Source organism: Vicia villosa, unplaced genomic scaffold (genome assembly GCF_029867415.1).
Source record: "Vicia villosa cultivar HV-30 ecotype Madison, WI unplaced genomic scaffold, Vvil1.0 ctg.000455F_1_1, whole genome shotgun sequence".
NCBI lineage: Eukaryota > Viridiplantae > Streptophyta > Magnoliopsida > Fabales > Fabaceae > Vicia > Vicia villosa.
The window spans coordinates 492,053-516,029 of NW_026705217.1; the positions used below are offsets into that span (position 1 = coordinate 492,053).

The 23,977-nt window shown below is 35.6% G+C and overlaps 1 long non-coding RNA gene across 1 annotated transcript; it reads right to left on the reverse strand.

The window, feature by feature from the left end:
• Nucleotides 1-562: 562 nt before the first annotated feature.
• Nucleotides 563-1,697, reverse strand: LOC131628427 (uncharacterized). The gene is made up of 4 exons (XR_009291799.1): nt 1,521-1,697; nt 1,243-1,403; nt 964-1,065; nt 563-861 (listed from the first exon to the last, which is right to left on the reverse strand). It is a non-coding gene; the product is annotated as an uncharacterized LOC131628427 (long non-coding RNA).
• Between the last annotated feature and the right edge of the window lie 22,280 nt (nt 1,698-23,977).

A 23,977-nucleotide genomic window follows, 5' to 3' on the forward strand; every position in this document is an offset into this window, starting at 1 on the left:
TTTTCATTTCAGAAGGCAAAATTAGGGGTAAACTCCAAATCTGCCAACAAATCAAAACCATAGCTAAAATCAAAATATGGTCCATATTAGAAGGCAAAGAATGAGCAACAAAAGCAGGGATCTCATCCATAAATATGCAGCAAGGTAACATAGTGCTTACCAGAGCATAATAAATAGAGGAGTTTCGACAAATACCAGGTGCAGGAGATGAAAAATCAAAACTTGTAGTATCTTAGTTTGTCCAATTGCACCATTCAAACATCCGAGAAGAAATGTTGTGATAACCACCATCCAAAAACTCGTACTAATGCCAAATAGTATGTTGAAAATGACACTAAAATCAAGTTAACATTAGTGATTTTCAACACATTCATATGCTATAGAATCAAAATAAGCAGAATCAAAATAAGCACATTCATGATCTTGCCAAAACATGAATTTGTTCATGAAGAAAAGTCAATTCAAAAGTACATTTCACATAAACACATATATTGTCAAATGATATAGCAATACAGGAAATGAAACGTTGAAGAAACCGATAAGGGAAAAAAACCTTGGATATTAGTGGAGGCTCTTTGGCAATCTCCCTTCATACTTTTTCTTACAACATCTTCCTGCAGGAATAGATTTGTAGCATACTAACATAATGTGAGATTTAATAAGAATAACCATATATGGGGCAAGAAACCCTTTATAATGCCTCCCCAAAGCGATGAGTGATTTCAGTAATATCTAAGCTTACAAAAACCTAGTACAACGGATTTTTCACCAAGAAATGAAAATAATAATATCTTGAACTGATGCAAAAACTTACTACTTCCAATCTGAAAATTTCCTTTAGATGTAACATAAATAGTAGGCCTGCATCAAGGATCATTTAACTTCATCAGAGCCAACAAAATCAACAAAAAAAAAAACGAAAAAATAGAACCAACAAAGTTTTCTATTGAATCTTTTTCTCACCAAAAAGAAACATGGTAGCTATGAATCCACCTTTTTTTCTCTTCTATGAATCCACCAAAAAGAAACTTGTTTACTTGCTTCTTTCTTTTGAAATCAAAACCCCTAAAAATCACCAGAAATGAGAAGCAAACAAAAAATTAAATCAATACACCGTAGTGAAAAGAAACATGTTGACATCTGAAATCACATCTAAACTCTAAAATAAAAAACAAACCCTAAACCCTGGAAAAAAACAAATCACATCTAACTACAAAAAACAAAACTTTAATGAAATTGAACCTCTTGTTCATGTTGACATTAGCTTTCTTGCAACAAATGTTAGCGAATCTTCTCCCAATACCTTTGGTTGAGGTAAGAGCAAACATGATCTTCTGCTTTCCATCAACGTTGGTGTTCAACACAGGAAGAATGTGTTGGAACTTTTCGTTTGCGACCAATGACTACAAATTTCCACAAATCAAAACAAAGGTTAAAATACAAATCGAAATCGAAATCAAGTATAAGAAAATTCTATTACATGTGAGAAATCAGGAAAGAAAAATGAAATTGGACTTTACTGATCCGAACAGGGCTATGAAGATGGAAGAAACGGATGTGAGAGACGAGTTGAATGGAGAGAGGGAGAAGAGAGAAAATGGAGAGAAGTGAGAAGTGTAAGGTTGTGCAGCTAGGGTTTTGAGAAAGGAAGGATTAGACGAGAATGAGAGAGAAGTGAGAATGAAGGAATTTGATTAAACTGACGAATGAGAACACAACACTTGGCATAGAGTATTATTTATTTTGTTAATTACGTGAATAACCTTTACTAAGGGCAAACATTTTATTTTGAAAGGGCAAAATGGACAGTTTGGTCAATACTTTAGTATTGGGTAGATAGTAGCATACTATCTACGATGAATCCTTGTAGCATACTTCGTATACCTGAGGAACAAAGACTACAAGCTTTCGCGTCTCTTCATTGAATTTGTAGTTTGTTGCATCACGAGGAAAGATTCCTATTGGTAGACCGTACTCCTTGAGCAACTCGGGTAATGGCTTCTGCATCTTTCCTGTTAACTGATATAATCAAGTTTCTTCAATATAGAAATCTATCTTTTGATGCTTTACAAATACTATTATTGCTATGTCAAATAGAACTATATGATTTCAAATCATGTGACAAAGGTGCAATTGTACAGATTTCAATAACAATCATAATTGTTATATCAAGTAGGGGCTTCATAATATTCACAATTATTTCTTGAGGAAAACCTTTTTTGTTTTGTTTTAACTTTTCGGCCCTCGGGAGAGAAAAGAGGCCCTAGTAATCTGAAGTTTAGCCGAGAAGTAAGTAAAATATGACCAATGATTATTTCAGCCAACAAAAGCCTGTATTATAGACAATTCATGAAGTACAGGAATACAGCATAACCATTAGCGGCAAAAGGTTATAGAAAATTTATGATAACAAAACTATAGAAGGAGGAAAAGCAGCAAATTGCCTATTCCACGGTTCTAAATTGAACAACCTGTTTCACTTCTTCATTTTCATTTCAGAAGGCAAAATTAGGGGTAAACTCCAAATCTGCCAACAAATCAAAACCATAGCTAAAATCAAAATATGGTCCATATTAGAAGGCAAAGAATGAGCAACAAAAGCAGGGATCTCATCCATAAATATGCAGCAAGGTAACATAGTGCTTACCAGAGCATAATAAATAGAGGAGTTTCGACAAATACCAGGTGCAGGAGATGAAAAATCAAAACTTGTAGTATCTTAGTTTGTCCAATTGCACCATTCAAACATCCGAGAAGAAATGTTGTGATAACCACCATCCAAAAACTCGTACTAATGCCAAATAGTATGTTGAAAATGACACTAAAATCAAGTTAACATTAGTGATTTTCAACACATTCATATGCTATAGAATCAAAATAAGCAGAATCAAAATAAGCACATTCATGATCTTGCCAAAACATGAATTTGTTCATGAAGAAAAGTCAATTCAAAAGTACATTTCACATAAACACATATATTGTCAAATGATATAGCAATACAGGAAATGAAACGTTGAAGAAACCGATAAGGGAAAAAAACCTTGGATATTAGTGGAGGCTCTTTGGCAATCTCCCTTCATACTTTTTCTTACAACATCTTCCTGCAGGAATAGATTTGTAGCATACTAACATAATGTGAGATTTAATAAGAATAACCATATATGGGGCAAGAAACCCTTTATAATGCCTCCCCAAAGCGATGAGTGATTTCAGTAATATCTAAGCTTACAAAAACCTAGTACAACGGATTTTTCACCAAGAAATGAAAATAATAATATCTTGAACTGATGCAAAAACTTACTACTTCCAATCTGAAAATTTCCTTTAGATGTAACATAAATAGTAGGCCTGCATCAAGGATCATTTAACTTCATCAGAGCCAACAAAATCAACAAAAAAAAAACGAAAAAATAGAACCAACAAAGTTTTCTATTGAATCTTTTTCTCACCAAAAAGAAACATGGTAGCTATGAATCCACCTTTTTTTCTCTTCTATGAATCCACCAAAAAGAAACTTGTTTACTTGCTTCTTTCTTTTGAAATCAAAACCCCTAAAAATCACCAGAAATGAGAAGCAAACAAAAAATTAAATCAATACACCGTAGTGAAAAGAAACATGTTGACATCTGAAATCACATCTAAACTCTAAAATAAAAAACAAACCCTAAACCCTGGAAAAAAACAAATCACATCTAACTACAAAAAACAAAACTTTAATGAAATTGAACCTCTTGTGCATGTTGACATTAGCTTTCTTGCAACAAATGTTAGCGAATCTTCTCCCAATACCTTTGGTTGAGGTAAGAGCAAACATGATCTTCTGCTTTCCATCAACGTTGGTGTTCAACACAGGAAGAATGTGTTGGAACTTTTCGTTTGCGACCAATGACTACAAATTTCCACAAATCAAAACAAAGGTTAAAATACAAATCGAAATCGAAATCAAGTATAAGAAAATTCTATTACATGTGAGAAATCAGGAAAGAAAAATGAAATTGGACTTTACTGATCCGAACAGGGCTATGAAGATGGAAGAAACGGATGTGAGAGACGAGTTGAATGGAGAGAGGGAGAAGAGAGAAAATGGAGAGAAGTGAGAAGTGTAAGGTTGTGCAGCTAGGGTTTTGAGAAAGGAAGGATTAGACGAGAATGAGAGAGAAGTGAGAATGAAGGAATTTGATTAAACTGACGAATGAGAACACAACACTTGGCATAGAGTATTATTTATTTTGTTAATTACGTGAATAACCTTTACTAAGGGCAAACATTTTATTTTGAAAGGGCAAAATGGACAGTTTGGTCAATACTTTAGTATTGGGTAGATAGTAGCATACTATCTACGATGAATCCTTGTAGCATACTTCGTATACCTGAGGAACAAAGACTACAAGCTTTCGCGTCTCTTCATTGAATTTGTAGTTTGTTGCATCACGAGGAAAGATTCCTATTGGTAGACCGTACTCCTTGAGCAACTCGGGTAATGGCTTCTGCATCTTTCCTGTTAACTGATATAATCAAGTTTCTTCAATATAGAAATCTATCTTTTGATGCTTTACAAATACTATTATTGCTATGTCAAATAGAACTATATGATTTCAAATCATGTGACAAAGGTGCAATTGTACAGATTTCAATAACAATCATAATTGTTATATCAAGTAGGGGCTTCATAATATTCACAATTATTTCTTGAGGAAAACCTTTTTTGTTTTGTTTTAACTTTTCGGCCCTCGGGAGAGAAAAGAGGCCCTAGTAATCTGAAGTTTAGCCGAGAAGTAAGTAAAATATGACCAATGATTATTTCAGCCAACAAAAGCCTGTATTATAGACAATTCATGAAGTACAGGAATACAGCATAACCATTAGCGGCAAAAGGTTATAGAAAATTTATGATAACAAAACTATAGAAGGAGGAAAAGCAGCAAATTGCCTATTCCACGGTTCTAAATTGAACAACCTGTTTCACTTCTTCATTTTCATTTCAGAAGGCAAAATTAGGGGTAAACTCCAAATCTGCCAACAAATCAAAACCATAGCTAAAATCAAAATATGGTCCATATTAGAAGGCAAAGAATGAGCAACAAAAGCAGGGATCTCATCCATAAATATGCAGCAAGGTAACATAGTGCTTACCAGAGCATAATAAATAGAGGAGTTTCGACAAATACCAGGTGCAGGAGATGAAAAATCAAAACTTGTAGTATCTTAGTTTGTCCAATTGCACCATTCAAACATCCGAGAAGAAATGTTGTGATAACCACCATCCAAAAACTCGTACTAATGCCAAATAGTATGTTGAAAATGACACTAAAATCAAGTTAACATTAGTGATTTTCAACACATTCATATGCTATAGAATCAAAATAAGCAGAATCAAAATAAGCACATTCATGATCTTGCCAAAACATGAATTTGTTCATGAAGAAAAGTCAATTCAAAAGTACATTTCACATAAACACATATATTGTCAAATGATATAGCAATACAGGAAATGAAACGTTGAAGAAACCGATAAGGGAAAAAAACCTTGGATATTAGTGGAGGCTCTTTGGCAATCTCCCTTCATACTTTTTCTTACAACATCTTCCTGCAGGAATAGATTTGTAGCATACTAACATAATGTGAGATTTAATAAGAATAACCATATATGGGGCAAGAAACCCTTTATAATGCCTCCCCAAAGCGATGAGTGATTTCAGTAATATCTAAGCTTACAAAAACCTAGTACAACGGATTTTTCACCAAGAAATGAAAATAATAATATCTTGAACTGATGCAAAAACTTACTACTTCCAATCTGAAAATTTCCTTTAGATGTAACATAAATAGTAGGCCTGCATCAAGGATCATTTAACTTCATCAGAGCCAACAAAATCAACAAAAAAAAAACGAAAAAATAGAACCAACAAAGTTTTCTATTGAATCTTTTTCTCACCAAAAAGAAACATGGTAGCTATGAATCCACCTTTTTTTCTCTTCTATGAATCCACCAAAAAGAAACTTGTTTACTTGCTTCTTTCTTTTGAAATCAAAACCCCTAAAAATCACCAGAAATGAGAAGCAAACAAAAAATTAAATCAATACACCGTAGTGAAAAGAAACATGTTGACATCTGAAATCACATCTAAACTCTAAAATAAAAAACAAACCCTAAACCCTGGAAAAAAACAAATCACATCTAACTACAAAAAACAAAACTTTAATGAAATTGAACCTCTTGTTCATGTTGACATTAGCTTTCTTGCAACAAATGTTAGCGAATCTTCTCCCAATACCTTTGGTTGAGGTAAGAGCAAACATGATCTTCTGCTTTCCATCAACGTTGGTGTTCAACACAGGAAGAATGTGTTGGAACTTTTCGTTTGCGACCAATGACTACAAATTTCCACAAATCAAAACAAAGGTTAAAATACAAATCGAAATCGAAATCAAGTATAAGAAAATTCTATTACATGTGAGAAATCAGGAAAGAAAAATGAAATTGGACTTTACTGATCCGAACAGGGCTATGAAGATGGAAGAAACGGATGTGAGAGACGAGTTGAATGGAGAGAGGGAGAAGAGAGAAAATGGAGAGAAGTGAGAAGTGTAAGGTTGTGCAGCTAGGGTTTTGAGAAAGGAAGGATTAGACGAGAATGAGAGAGAAGTGAGAATGAAGGAATTTGATTAAACTGACGAATGAGAACACAACACTTGGCATAGAGTATTATTTATTTTGTTAATTACGTGAATAACCTTTACTAAGGGCAAACATTTTATTTTGAAAGGGCAAAATGGACAGTTTGGTCAATACTTTAGTATTGGGTAGATAGTAGCATACTATCTACGATGAATCCTTGTAGCATACTTCGTATACCTGAGGAACAAAGACTACAAGCTTTCGCGTCTCTTCATTGAATTTGTAGTTTGTTGCATCACGAGGAAAGATTCCTATTGGTAGACCGTACTCCTTGAGCAACTCGGGTAATGGCTTCTGCATCTTTCCTGTTAACTGATATAATCAAGTTTCTTCAATATAGAAATCTATCTTTTGATGCTTTACAAATACTATTATTGCTATGTCAAATAGAACTATATGATTTCAAATCATGTGACAAAGGTGCAATTGTACAGATTTCAATAACAATCATAATTGTTATATCAAGTAGGGGCTTCATAATATTCACAATTATTTCTTGAGGAAAACCTTTTTTGTTTTGTTTTAACTTTTCGGCCCTCGGGAGAGAAAAGAGGCCCTAGTAATCTGAAGTTTAGCCGAGAAGTAAGTAAAATATGACCAATGATTATTTCAGCCAACAAAAGCCTGTATTATAGACAATTCATGAAGTACAGGAATACAGCATAACCATTAGCGGCAAAAGGTTATAGAAAATTTATGATAACAAAACTATAGAAGGAGGAAAAGCAGCAAATTGCCTATTCCACGGTTCTAAATTGAACAACCTGTTTCACTTCTTCATTTTCATTTCAGAAGGCAAAATTAGGGGTAAACTCCAAATCTGCCAACAAATCAAAACCATAGCTAAAATCAAAATATGGTCCATATTAGAAGGCAAAGAATGAGCAACAAAAGCAGGGATCTCATCCATAAATATGCAGCAAGGTAACATAGTGCTTACCAGAGCATAATAAATAGAGGAGTTTCGACAAATACCAGGTGCAGGAGATGAAAAATCAAAACTTGTAGTATCTTAGTTTGTCCAATTGCACCATTCAAACATCCGAGAAGAAATGTTGTGATAACCACCATCCAAAAACTCGTACTAATGCCAAATAGTATGTTGAAAATGACACTAAAATCAAGTTAACATTAGTGATTTTCAACACATTCATATGCTATAGAATCAAAATAAGCAGAATCAAAATAAGCACATTCATGATCTTGCCAAAACATGAATTTGTTCATGAAGAAAAGTCAATTCAAAAGTACATTTCACATAAACACATATATTGTCAAATGATATAGCAATACAGGAAATGAAACGTTGAAGAAACCGATAAGGGAAAAAAACCTTGGATATTAGTGGAGGCTCTTTGGCAATCTCCCTTCATACTTTTTCTTACAACATCTTCCTGCAGGAATAGATTTGTAGCATACTAACATAATGTGAGATTTAATAAGAATAACCATATATGGGGCAAGAAACCCTTTATAATGCCTCCCCAAAGCGATGAGTGATTTCAGTAATATCTAAGCTTACAAAAACCTAGTACAACGGATTTTTCACCAAGAAATGAAAATAATAATATCTTGAACTGATGCAAAAACTTACTACTTCCAATCTGAAAATTTCCTTTAGATGTAACATAAATAGTAGGCCTGCATCAAGGATCATTTAACTTCATCAGAGCCAACAAAATCAACAAAAAAAAAAACGAAAAAATAGAACCAACAAAGTTTTCTATTGAATCTTTTTCTCACCAAAAAGAAACATGGTAGCTATGAATCCACCTTTTTTTCTCTTCTATGAATCCACCAAAAAGAAACTTGTTTACTTGCTTCTTTCTTTTGAAATCAAAACCCCTAAAAATCACCAGAAATGAGAAGCAAACAAAAAATTAAATCAATACACCGTAGTGAAAAGAAACATGTTGACATCTGAAATCACATCTAAACTCTAAAATAAAAAACAAACCCTAAACCCTGGAAAAAAACAAATCACATCTAACTACAAAAAACAAAACTTTAATGAAATTGAACCTCTTGTGCATGTTGACATTAGCTTTCTTGCAACAAATGTTAGCGAATCTTCTCCCAATACCTTTGGTTGAGGTAAGAGCAAACATGATCTTCTGCTTTCCATCAACGTTGGTGTTCAACACAGGAAGAATGTGTTGGAACTTTTCGTTTGCGACCAATGACTACAAATTTCCACAAATCAAAACAAAGGTTAAAATACAAATCGAAATCGAAATCAAGTATAAGAAAATTCTATTACATGTGAGAAATCAGGAAAGAAAAATGAAATTGGACTTTACTGATCCGAACAGGGCTATGAAGATGGAAGAAACGGATGTGAGAGACGAGTTGAATGGAGAGAGGGAGAAGAGAGAAAATGGAGAGAAGTGAGAAGTGTAAGGTTGTGCAGCTAGGGTTTTGAGAAAGGAAGGATTAGACGAGAATGAGAGAGAAGTGAGAATGAAGGAATTTGATTAAACTGACGAATGAGAACACAACACTTGGCATAGAGTATTATTTATTTTGTTAATTACGTGAATAACCTTTACTAAGGGCAAACATTTTATTTTGAAAGGGCAAAATGGACAGTTTGGTCAATACTTTAGTATTGGGTAGATAGTAGCATACTATCTACGATGAATCCTTGTAGCATACTTCGTATACCTGAGGAACAAAGACTACAAGCTTTCGCGTCTCTTCATTGAATTTGTAGTTTGTTGCATCACGAGGAAAGATTCCTATTGGTAGACCGTACTCCTTGAGCAACTCGGGTAATGGCTTCTGCATCTTTCCTGTTAACTGATATAATCAAGTTTCTTCAATATAGAAATCTATCTTTTGATGCTTTACAAATACTATTATTGCTATGTCAAATAGAACTATATGATTTCAAATCATGTGACAAAGGTGCAATTGTACAGATTTCAATAACAATCATAATTGTTATATCAAGTAGGGGCTTCATAATATTCACAATTATTTCTTGAGGAAAACCTTTTTTGTTTTGTTTTAACTTTTCGGCCCTCGGGAGAGAAAATAGGCCCTAGTAATCTGAAGTTTAGCCGAGAAGTAAGTAAAATATGACCAATGATTATTTCAGCCAACAAAAGCCTGTATTATAGACAATTCATGAAGTACAGGAATACAGCATAACCATTAGCGGCAAAAGGTTATAGAAAATTTATGATAACAAAACTATAGAAGGAGGAAAAGCAGCAAATTGCCTATTCCACGGTTCTAAATTGAACAACCTGTTTCACTTCTTCATTTTCATTTCAGAAGGCAAAATTAGGGGTAAACTCCAAATCTGCCAACAAATCAAAACCATAGCTAAAATCAAAATATGGTCCATATTAGAAGGCAAAGAATGAGCAACAAAAGCAGGGATCTCATCCATAAATATGCAGCAAGGTAACATAGTGCTTACCAGAGCATAATAAATAGAGGAGTTTCGACAAATACCAGGTGCAGGAGATGAAAAATCAAAACTTGTAGTATCTTAGTTTGTCCAATTGCACCATTCAAACATCCGAGAAGAAATGTTGTGATAACCACCATCCAAAAACTCGTACTAATGCCAAATAGTATGTTGAAAATGACACTAAAATCAAGTTAACATTAGTGATTTTCAACACATTCATATGCTATAGAATCAAAATAAGCAGAATCAAAATAAGCACATTCATGATCTTGCCAAAACATGAATTTGTTCATGAAGAAAAGTCAATTCAAAAGTACATTTCACATAAACACATATATTGTCAAATGATATAGCAATACAGGAAATGAAACATTGAAGAAACCGATAAGGGAAAAAAACCTTGGATATTAGTGGAGGCTCTTTGGCAATCTCCCTTCATACTTTTTCTTACAACATCTTCCTGCAGGAATAGATTTGTAGCATACTAACATAATGTGAGATTTAATAAGAATAACCATATATGGGGCAAGAAACCCTTTATAATGCCTCCCCAAAGCGATGAGTGATTTCAGTAATATCTAAGCTTACAAAAACCTAGTACAACGGATTTTTCACCAAGAAATGAAAATAATAATATCTTGAACTGATGCAAAAACTTACTACTTCCAATCTGAAAATTTCCTTTAGATGTAACATAAATAGTAGGCCTGCATCAAGGATCATTTAACTTCATCAGAGCCAACAAAATCAACAAAAAAAAAACGAAAAAATAGAACCAACAAAGTTTTCTATTGAATCTTTTTCTCACCAAAAAGAAACATGGTAGCTATGAATCCACCTTTTTTTCTCTTCTATGAATCCACCAAAAAGAAACTTGTTTACTTGCTTCTTTCTTTTGAAATCAAAACCCCTAAAAATCACCAGAAATGAGAAGCAAACAAAAAATCAAATCAATACACCGTAGTGAAAAGAAACATGTTGACATCTGAAATCACATCTAAACTCTAAAATAAAAAACAAACCCTAAACCCTGGAAAAAAACAAATCACATCTAACTACAAAAAACAAAACTTTAATGAAATTGAACCTCTTGTTCATGTTGACATTAGCTTTCTTGCAACAAATGTTAGCGAATATTCTCCCAATACCTTTGGTTGAGGTAAGAGCAAACACGATCTTCTGCTTTCCATCAACGTTGGTGTTCAAAACAGGAAGAATGTGTTGGAACTTTTCGTTTGCGACCAATGACTACAAATTTCCACAAATCAACCATTTAAAGCACAAAAAAAAACCTAATAAAATTATCAATACATTAGGGTTTGCCCGATCCCACTGGCCATTTGGCCAAAGTGTTAGGAAATTAATTTACTATTCGTTTCGACTAGCCAAAGTGTTAGGAAATTAATTTACTATTCGTTTCGACTAAACCTATTGGTCGCGATGGGTAATAATCCATAATCAATTATTCAACCATTTAATATAAATTAAAATAACAATTTATTCTGCTAAATGGTTCTAACCAAAGCTATTGGTTATGATGATTAGCATTTCCTCCTTCATTGAATTCGTTATTATTTGTAATTGAATCCATCGATTATGAGGAGTAACGATAATTAAATTATTTAAAATACATACATTTGCTATTCGTGATAATCGAATCTATCGATTATAGTGGTTAGCAATCCTCCCTTCAATCCGTTAACCATGGTGATCAAACCTATTGATCATCGCAACTAACGGTAACAAATTAAACCAGGGTTGTACGCCCAAATCCTAAAACACTTCCCAAACCTTTTCAAACTACTAGTACCAAACTACGGATTTTCATCCTTTTCAATCAGGCAACTCAAAATGCCTTTCAAAGCACAAAACAACTTCAAACACCTCCATATCAAATTCTAAGGGCGTACAACCCTTCCCCGAACTACGTTGACTCTGATTCTCCTTAAGGAGATACGTAGGCACTTGGATAACCAAGGCGAGCCCCCTTCCCTAAAATCTCAATTTTTCCTTAGCTATAAACCTTAATAATTCTGGCCACAAACCTTTACCTTAAAATGCAAACCTTAGGAAAGGGTTGAGGGTGCCTAACACCTTCCCTCGACCTGAATACAGTATCTTACCCTGATCTCTTAACTGCGCGAGGTTTCCTATTCGCCTTGGTAGAATAGGTGGCGACTCTAAAAGTCTAATTTTCAGGGAAGGTTGCTACAGAAACACATCTAAACTCCGGGTTCAAAAGATCATAGGTCAGAAGATCCATTCTACAATAGTGCGGTGTCACACTAACTCCAAGATGATTAACATGTGGGTAAGTCTCTGAAACATCGCGCGTGCAAGGTATGGTGATGAAACTCTAGGAAACTGTTCCAATCAATTCAATAGTCACGTCCCTTCCCATGTTTGTCAAATCCATTAAATGATTACCATGATTGTATCTTTAATATTTGATAAAAATCTTTTATTCTCCATTTAGATTTTTCTTATAACTGTATGTGTGTTCTCTATAAATAGTCTGTGAAACCGTCCATCTTTCCTTTCTCTCCCTCATCTTTTCAAAAACCCTATAAGCTTCTTGCATCTCTCTCTCTCTCTTAAACATCTCAATTGCTCATCAATGGCGTCTGCATTGTCATCCCATGAAAACCCCTCTACTGCCTTCAACCGCCCTCAACCCAAAGGTTATATTGAACCACAAAGGACGATGCTTCTTCCCGTGGATGAAATAGAAGTTATCCGCGAATACATGGTTGATCTGGCAAACATAAAAAAACGGGATTGATTTGCTTCCAGCAGTTAGGTTTCAAGGATGGGAAAGTTTCTTTGACAGATTAATCGAACCAGTCTTCCCTCTTCTTGTCAAAGAATTTTGGAATCATACAGTCACTACTCCAACTGCGATTCTGTCAATCGTCTTCGGTAAATAGATTGTGATCACTGAAGTATTGATCAGAAAATCGTTGGGTCTTAAAGGAAAAGGGGTTGTTGGTGTTTCTGATGGAAGACCTGATATGGAATTGGTTCATGCTGAAATATACAAAAACTGAGAATCCTTTCTAAACTCAAAGGTTAAACAGTTGAAAGAATACTACCAAGTTTGGGAAAAAATCCTTCTAGGTTGCATCTTCCACCGTAAAGCAATAAGCTCCTCAGATTACGTAAATGCTGACCAACAATACTTGTTATACTGCCTTGGTAAAAACATCAAAATTGATTTACCATTCATTCTCTTCAAACACATGTGGACTCATGTCAAAGAATCAAGAGAGGATCGAAAAGTCAAATTTCAAAAAAATTGGATTCCTCTTTCAAGGTTAATCTCAGACATTCTGACAGAAAATGGTCTAATTACTCATCTAGAAGAAGCCAATCTGGTTCAAGAGTTAGAACCAATATGTGGGAAAACCCTAAGTGGGAAGAATCTGAAAAAGATGAATATCATAAATAAAATTGCTTGTAAACCCACTTCTCCTGAAGCAAGCCTCATCACAAACAAGAGAGTTCAAATTGTTGACTTTCCTATGTTCAATGCTGGAGACACTCCTGACATCATTCTGAACTTCATTGAGCTAAACAAGCAAGCAGGCATACCCATTGATCCAGCTTGGCTTCAAGGCAGAAATGACCCCATTCCAGAAGTTTATAAGAAGAAGAAGTCCAAGAAGAGGAAGGCTGAAGAATGAGGAACCTCTATCAAATCTCCCAAGGCTCAGAAGACCAAGAAGAAAAAGTCTTCAGGTAATTCTTCTATCTCCATCTCAGCTATTAATTCTGATAATATTGAAACATCTGTTTTACCCGAGCCTCAAACTATTGAATCCCGTATCCATCAATCCTCCAAATATCCTGATATCCCAACTTTAGAAACCAATCCCACAAGTCCTCCAAGAAATCAAAGTTTAGCACAGCTGTTGTGAGACATTGACAATTTTGATTCAAAATCAACTGAACCATCCAAACCAACAGAAACCATTGCTGTCACCCAGCAACAAGAAACTCAAACCCCTGCTCCTCAAGCTATTTCCAGCACTTCAGAAAATCCAAAAGAAACAGATCTTCAAAGTTCCAACCAAAAAGAATTCTCACCCATATCATTTGTTGAAACCCAAACAAAAATAACTCCACCAGAAATCCAGCAGGAAAATCCTATCATTGGTCCCATACCAATAAATCTAAATCCATCTGAAACTCCACCCCCAAAAGAAAAAGAAAATCAACCACCAAAAGAAATGGTATCTACCACTCTTTCTGAACCAGAAGCTTCACCTTCATCAGAAAATGATCATCATTCCGCGTTGAAAAAGTCTGTTCAGAATCATCTGAAATCAGACCTCAACCTATAAACTAAATTGCAAAACCTTATGACTGGTATAAAGGATCATGAAACATTCTTGGGATTACCAGCCCCTTAGCGACATTATTACCCAATGTTCCGACATATAACACCCTTGATGAATCAATCACACAAACACCACCACACTTAACTAAAACTACTTCACCTCACTCATCCCCAAAAGACATTGTCTGTCCATTCTAACCAGAAGTACAAGTCATCTCAGCCTCACCTTCACCACAAAACTCACCAATTCACACATCAAACTCACACCCAATAATCTCAGAAGTTTCAACTCCAGAATCTTAGCCAACTAAAATCATTGAACCTCAAACTGAACAAACTACTGAACCAGAACCAGGATAGTATGCTGAATCGGAACCAAAATAGTCTGCTGAACCGGAAACAGAGCAGCAAGAACAAGAGCAATCCCCCAACCAACAACAAGAACAATCCATTGAACCTGAACCTGAACAAACCTCTGAACCAGAACCAGAACTTTCCCATGAACCTCATCATCCTGATCCCATCCTAATAGATGTTGACATATTATTCAAGAATTTTGAAGCAGAGATGCAGGGCTGGATTGCAAGATTAAAAGATGATTGTGCAACAAATGGAAGTCCAGTGGCCTCAGAAGCCCTTTGGGATGAATTCAGAAGGAGATTCAACTCTGAGTCTCTTAAACTCAAAGAAGTATGCTGCACTCATGCTAATGAGAAATTTTCTGAGTATTTGAATGCTGTCATCACTCTTGTGATGGATCTCTGGGCGCTAAAACCTCCTCTAGTAATCAGCAACACTCCCGGTACTACATCTTCTGAGCATATGGATATTGATGATGATCAAGCAATTTCCTTGGCCTTGATAAAGAAAATCCCTATTGAAGTGCCTGAAGACATTTGTGAAGGAAGAATACCAACTTGGGAAGTAAATGCAAATCAGTTGACTCCCAAAGTTCTCATTGTTTCCTCTGTGCTTGCAAGTGTTGCTAGTTACAAATCTGCTAAGATGCTTGAAACGCTAAATGAACTCAAGAAGGAAAATGCAGAAGTCAGAAAACGACTAGACAGGCAGGACGCAACCAACAGGGAATTCAAATCCTGGATGATGAGGCAAGAGGAGTCCACAAATGAAATCAAGAATCTTCTGCTATCTCTCATTCCCAAACAAACCTAGTTTATGATATTGGTCTAGTTAATTTGTATTTTTACTCTGCTTGAATTGCCTTGAACTCTGCTTTGTCTATTCCTTGAATTTCCTTGTGTGCTTCGTCTGCTCTAATACTCTACTACTCTGAATTACTTTTTGTTTATGACAAAAAGGGGGAAAATTATTAAAGAAACATTAATTAAAACTTTTTAGAAATTTTGAAGAATCAGAAAGGGGGAGAATCTTAATCATCATTATATAAATTTGAACAGAACATATCTAATTCTATATCAAGTACTCTGTTCATTGAACTCATAAAGTAAAATTACTATTCTGAATTATCTGAACATTATCTGGACAAATCTTAGGAATCAAAGATAAATCTTTTCTAACTTGTTTTCTAACTTGTGTACCAGAAGTTTATGTTGTTAAAAGAATGCAGGTATATCTGAAACAATAGAAATATATATCCTTAGAACTTCTGTGAAGATGCGCGTATGCATAGCCACATCCATCAATCTTCAGAAGAATCAGGTTAAAGGGAAAATTATTCACGGAAGTTATCTATTATATTTCTCTTTAAATATTTATTTCAGGGGGAGATTACACATCTCATGGGGAGACTATTTCTCTCATATACAAAATTTCTGAACATAACGTAAATGTTTTGTCATCATCAAAAAGGGGGAGATTGTTAGAACATAGTTTGGTTCTAATCATATTTTAGTGTTGTGATGATAACAAGCAAATAAATTTTGTATAAAGCAAACATGGTACTCTAATTATATATTTCTGATTTCAGAAGATGTACCAATACAAACAGAATCAGAACTTGACAAATATGCAAAACTGGATAAACGCAAGAGATACTCAAGTCTTAAGGCAACTTCTGATAAAGTACCAACAGACGAGAATACATCTATAACAGAAGCTAAAATGCAAGGCTGAACAGAAGATCATGAAAACTGACTCAAATAATACCGTTAAGACATAACTATTTGGAAAACGGCTGCAACACTCCAAATGGTGCAACTCCCAAGGCTGATTGAAGAAGCAACCTACATGCAGCTCATTGGAGAAAAAAAAGCAAAAAGCGAAACACGCAAGCATTTATTACGCTTTCCAAAGATCAAGACAACAAACACAATTTCAAAGCTATAAATAGAAGAAAGGTTTCTCATGGAATGTGTGGTTTGAAAAAGGATGTAGTGCTAAAGTTGCAAAAATCACAAATGTGATTAAAGCTTAAATAAGAAGCAACTCTGAATAAGAACAGTTGTTCTTAATCTGTTTGAAAAGAAGAATAGAAGATCCAAACAAGAAGCAACTCTGAATAAGAACAATTGTTCTTAATCTGCTTGAAAAGAATAATAGAAGATCAAAACAAGAAGCAACTCTGAATTAGAACTGTTGTTCTTAATCTGCTTGAAAAGAAGAATAGAAGAACAAAAAAAGAAGCAACTCTGAATAAGAACAGTTGTTCTTAATCTGCTTGAAAAGAAGAATAGAAGATCAAAACAAGAAGCAACTCTGAATAAGAACTATTGTTCTTAATCTGTTGAAAAGAAGAATAGAAGATTAAAATAAAAAAGCAACCTTGAACAGATACTGTGTTCATAATCTGCCTTTAAAGAAGGACTAAAGATGAATATCAACTTGAAGAAGCTCTCAACACAGGGAGCTGGTGCTCTTACTCTCCTTACCACCAAGAAGCAAAGATCTTGTTCAGAAGATGCAGACAAGAAAACTCCAAAGATTATTCATTCACTCAAAGTGATTAATTGTCATTGTATCAAAACAACTGTACTTAGACATAGGATAAAAACTGCTTAACTAAGAAGCACACTTGTAATCTCCAGAAGATTGATGAACATTATATCCTGATAGGATCACTGAATGGTTCATCATTTGTGGTTAGTCACAACGGGTTGGTTGTGCAGGGTCAGTCACAACAGTTTAGTTGTGCAGGGTTAGTCATAGAAGTGGGCTGTGCAGGAGTCAATGGATGTTATATCTGTGGATCATATCGTTGAATAGTCCATTGTAGTTAGTCACGAGCAGTTGGCTTGTGCAGGGTTACTAGATTGATGAACGTTATATCTCGCAGAGATCACTAAACGGTTCAGTTATCTAGGGGTTAGTCACTCGTGGGTAGCTTGTGCAGGGTTAGTCATAGTAGTTGGCTGTGCAGGTTGTTAGTCACGAAGGTTGACCTGGCAGTTGTAATCAAGTTTGGTTATAGTGGATCAAGTCCTCTAGAGAGAGGAAAAATCACCTGAGGAGGGTGGACTGGAGTAGCCTTATTTAGAAGGTGAACCAGGATAAAAATGAATGTGTCTTTTACTTTCTGTAAATTTTATTTTAACTCAGAACATCCATGCAGAAATCTTTAGAACTGTACTGAGCCAAGTTAGAAGTTCTGATAATATACAGAAGTTAAAATGAATGTCTCATTGGTTATGCAACTCTACTTTAAATATGCTTCCGCAACATGAATCAAAGCATATCCAAATAATGAGACACTAAAAGAAAGAAAAGATTTTAACGAAAGGGAAATATGTTTTTGGAAGAACACAATTTAATCCCCCCTTTCTTGTGTTTTTCTCCACTTTCACAATTACCATTTTTTCCTTATATCTATATTGAACACAAGGCATAGACCGTGTCACCCTTGTCCAGTTCAAAATTGGGCCCTTAGTTATTTATCCTGTTACACAGGATGGGCAAATTCCATCTAGGTTACTCATGTCCCTCAACATGCTTTGGGTAGTAACCATAAACCGTCTTTATGGTCATCCAATTACGGTCAATGTTTGATTAACAATAAAGTATTCGACTCTACATCTAGGATCCATAGTGGTTTCAGGTCGAAGGGTGGTATACACCACTTATCACCATGAGAATAACTTATGACACTTAGCATAACATTCTATGTAGTATTCTCATAGCGGGTCAATCCAGTATAAATATTACTCCTAATATTTATACCTATGTTAAGACTTGATAACTCCTTATCCATGATCCATGAGATATGATCATCAGTCTATCTACATAATAGTCTCAATGCTTTAATATTACCCCACTTTACAATAAAGCTCGACTACAGATACTTTAAGAATAATGTCCTTACGTTTAATGATTCTCATGATTAAGTCAAACTTAACATTTTATTAAACGGACTAGATATTCTTGGGACTTTATTATTTTGAAAAAACAAACAGAATAAATAAATACATTTTATTATTAATAAATTATTCGATACAAGTATAAAAAATATTGGCCTATAGGACTTACACCAACAGAGACTATTGTAGAAATTAAAGCAATACATCCGCCTAAAACTAACAATGGTAATGACGTATGTTTATGGAGAGGATCAAATGATGGGGTTATTTCAGTTGCAAGTGCATATGAGACTATAAGAAGAGGGATTCAGAGGAGTGACACTGATGCAATGTGGAAGCACATATGGCGACTCAAATTACCGGAAAAAAATGAGGTTCTTTGTTCAAAATAAATCTTTGTGCACCATGGTGTGTTGACTGCCCTACTATAGTTGAAGATATACTCCATGTGTTAAGAGATTGTAGGACTGCCAATCATGTGTGATGCTCCATCATTAGAGAAGCATATTGAACTGATTTTGTAGAGTCAACCTCCATGATTGGATCAATTTGAACCTCTCAAATGGTTACAATTATGCTGCCTCTATGAGGTGGGAGGAATTGGGGGCAATAACATGCCATACTTTGGGGTTTTAGAGAAACAAGAGGAGACATGATGATGAATACTTTATGCCAACCAACTTAACTCATTTCATTAGGGAGAAAGCTAATTTGTATTTGGCCAGTGCTAAATTCCACTGTCAACTTTATTCTAACAGACAAGTCTTGACTCAAGTTAGGCGGGTTCCTCCAGATGAAAAGTGTATTGGAAATAATGTTGATGGGTGTGTGAATACTTTGTTAGATAAAAGGTATGATAATCCTGGATATCTTCAAGAATCGTGTTTGTTCACTTTCCGAACAAAGTATTTCGACCCTATACTTGTCTGGGTTCATGAAATCTTTGCGAGGATAATTCTTGAAGAATCAATCTGTTTCTGACAATGGAGAACAGATCAGAATGTAGAGGAAGTATATAATTTCGTGTTTTAAATCGAGACCAAAAGACTCCTTATATAGGAGACCAATAATAGAAACGAACAGACACACCTGTTCGGTAAAACAGTTATGTTGGTTGGAAACGAAGCACCTGTTCGGTAAAACGGTTATGCCCCTTGGACCCCAGCAGGGCGCTGCCCCGCACCCCGCCAGGGGCTCCGCCCCTTGGAACCCCGTTTCTATTATTCGTATTCAATTGTTCGTTTGGCTCCACGAGCGTGCACTCTGTTAGAACAAGATTTGTTCTGATCAATTATCTTAGTTTTGATGATAACAATAATATGAATTTTGCTTAAGATAATATGGTACTCTAATCCAATGCAATTTCCTTTTCAGGAAATATATATAGAGTATGCATAAATCAGCGCTCAGAAGCTTTGACTCAGAAGGTTCAGCATGCAACATCAGAACATGGTCTGGCAAGACATCAGAAGATGGTCGAAGCAGAATCAGAACATGGGTCTATGGAAGCATCAGAAGAACATGAGATCAGAAGCACTGAAGTTCTGATGGTATCACGCTCAGAAGCACTTCAAGGTCAGAAGATCAGAAGATGCTTTGCACCAAGCTGTTTGACTCTGATGATAATCAAACGTTGTATTTACAAACATCAGATCAGAAGAAAGTACAAGTGGCAGGCTACGCTGACTGACAAAAGGAACGTTAGAAGCTATTAAAGGCAACGTCAGTAGACACAGCGTGAACAAGGCTCGAGGTAGTTGACAAAAGCGTATAACATTAAATGCAAAGCTGTACGGAACACGCAAAGCATTAAATGCGCTCAACGGTCATCTTCTCAAACGCCTATAAATATGAAGTTCTGATGAGAAGCAAGGTTAAGAACTCTGAACCAAATTCTGTGAATATTAACTTGCTGAAACGCTGTTCAAATCAAAGCTCAGAAACTTCATCTTCATCAAAGCTCACTACATTGCTTTTGTAATATCTTAGTGAGATTAAGCTTAAACTTTAAGAGAAATATCACTGTTGTGATTATATCTTTTAAGAAGCATTGTAATACTCTTAGAAAGATTACATTAAGTTGTAAGTAACTAGAGTGATCGTGTTGATCAGAATACTCTAGGAAGTCTTAGCTTGTGTCTAAGCAGTTGTAATTAGAGTGATCACGTGGTGGTCAGGATACTCTAAGAAAGTCTTAGCTTGTGTCTAAGCAGTTGTTCCTGGAGTGATCAGGTTGTGATCAGGATACTCTAGAAGACTTAGTCGTGGACTAAGTGGAAAACCATTGTAATCCGTGCGATTAGTGGATTAAATCCTCAGTTGAGGTAAATCATCTCTGCGGGGGTGGACTGGAGTAGTTTAGTTAACAACGAACCAGGATAAAAATAACTGTGCAATTTATTTTTATCTGTCAAGTTTTTAAAGCTACACTTATTCAAACCCCCCCTTTCTAAGTGTTTTTCTATCCTTCAATTGGCATCAGAGCGCCGGTTCTAAGGTGCAAGCACTTAACCGTGTTTAGAAAAGATTCAGGAAGAGAAAAACGCTTCAGTTAAAGATGGCTGGTGAATCTCAAGCAAATCCAACTCCATCTACATCTGGCTCTGCTGAGAAATACAATGGTTATACTAGACCGCCAGTATTTGATGGTGAAAACTTTGAATACTGGAAAGATAAACTGGAAAGTTACTTTCTTGGTCTAGATGGTGATCTATGGGATCTTCTGTTGGATGGTTACAAACATCCTGTTAAAGCTACTGGTGTAAGGCTCACGAGAAGCGAAATGAGTGATGATCAAAAGAAAGATTTCAAGAATCATCACAAATGCAGGACTGTTTTGCTGAATGCTATCTCTCATGCTGAGTATGAGAAGATATCTAACAGGGAAACGGCCCATGACATATATGAGTCCTTGAAGATGACTCATGAAGGAAATGCTCAAGTCAAGGAGACCAAAGCTCTTGCACTAATCCAGAAGTATGAAGCCTTCAAGATGGAGGATGATGAAGACATTGAAAAGATGTTTTCAAGATTTCAAACTTTGACTGCTGGATTAAGAGTTCTCGACAAAGGCTACACCAAGGCTGATCATGTAAAGAAGATCATCAGAAGTTTGCCCAGAAGATGGGGTCCAATGGTAACTGCATTCAAGATTGCAAAGAATCTGAATGAAGTTTCTTTGGAAGAGCTTATCAGTGCCTTGAGAAGCCACGAAATTGAGCTGGACGCAAACGAGCCTCAGAAGAAAGGTAAGTCTATTGCATTAAAATCTAATGTTAAAAAATGCACTAACGCTTTTCAGGCAAGAGAAGAAGATTCTGAAGAATCAGAATCTGAAGAAGAAGATGAACTGTCCTTGATCTCCAGAAGGCTAAATCAACTCTGGAAGAACAAGCAAAGGAAGTTCAGAGGCGTCAGAAGTTCAAAGAAATTTGAACGTGGAGAGTCTTCTGATGACAGAAGATCTGACAAGAAGAAGGCTGTCTGCTATGAGTGCAATGAGCCTGGACATTACAAGAATGAGTGTCCGAAACTTCAGAAAGAAAATCCCAAGAAGAAGTTTCATAAAAAGAAAGGTCTTATGGCAACCTGGGATGAGTCAGAAGATGATTCAGACTCTGAAGATGAGCAGGCTAACTGTGCGCTGATGGCGATAGAAGATGACGGATCAGAATCTACATCAGAATCAGATTCTGAAGAGGTATTTTCTGAACTATCTAGAAAAGAGTTAGTTTCCAGTCTAACAGAACTTCTGGAACTCAAAGCTCATCTTAGTATTAAATACAAAAAGCTGAAGAAGCAATTTGAATTTGAAACTAAGAAGCTGGAATTGGAAAATTCTGAACTAAAGGAAAAAGTTTTAAATTTATCCAAAAACAGTGGATCTCCTTCTAAAACAGAAAAAACCATTCCTAGCATGAATCATATTCTGAAAGAATATGACTTGAGCTTCAGAAAATTTTTATCTAGAAGCATAGGCAGAAGTCAACTTGCTTCTATGATATATGCTGTGTCTGGAAACAAAAGAGTTGGCATTGGTTATGAGGGTGAAATCCCATACAAGCTTGAATCTGTGGATGATATGAAAATATCATACAAGCCTCTGTACAACCAATTTAAATTTGGCCACTCCCATGATATTAGGCACACATCACATGCACAAAGCTTTCACGTTACACACACTAAGAAGCATGTGACACAACCTAGGAAATATCATGAAACTCACATTAAGAATTATCATGCTGTTCCTCCTATTGCTTACAATGTTAAACCCAAGTTCAATCAGAACTTGAGAAAAACTAACAAGAAAGGACCCAAGAAAATGTGGGTACCTAAGGATAAGATTATTCCTATTGCAGATATCCTTGGCTGCAAAAAGGACAAAGCACAACATGTCATGGTACCTGGACTCTGGATGCTCACGACACATGACAGGAAGAAGGTCTATGTTCCAAGACCTGGTGCTTAAGTCTGGAGGAGAAGTCAAGTTTGGAGGAGATCAGAAGGGCAAGATAATTGGCTCTGGAACTATAAAGTCTGGTAACTCTCCTTCCATTTCAAATGTACTTCTTGTAGAAGGGTTAACAAATAACCTCTTATCTATCAGTCAATTGAGTGACAATGGTTATGATATAATCTTTAATCAAAAGTCTTGCAAGGCTGTAAATCAGAAGGATGGCTCAATCCTATTTACCGGCAAGAGGAAGAACAACATTTATAAGACAGATCTGCAAGATCTTATGAGTCAGAAGGTGACTTGTCTTATGTCTGTTTCTGAACAGCAGTGGGTCTGGTACAGAAGATTAGGTCATGCTAGTTTGAGAAAGATTTCTCAGATTAACAAACTGGATCTTGTCAGAGGACTCCCTAATCTGAAATTCAAATCAGATGCTCTTTGTGAAGCATGTCAGAAGGGCAAGTTCTCCAAACCTGCATTCAAATCCAAGAATGTTGTTTCTACCTCAAGGCCATTAGAACTCTTGCACATTGATCTGTTTGGCCCAGTAAAAACAGCATCTATCAGAGGGAAGAAATATGGATTAGTCATTGTAGATGATTATAGCCGCTGGACATGGGTAAAGTTCTTGAAACACAAGGATGAGTCTCATTCAGTGTTCTTTGAATTCTGCACTCAGATTCAATCTGAGAAAGAGTGTAAAATCATAAAGGTCTGAAGTGATCATGGTGGTGAATTTGAGAACAGATTCTTTGAAAAGTTCTTCAAAGAAAATGGTATTGCCCATGATTTCTCTTGTCCTAGAACTCCA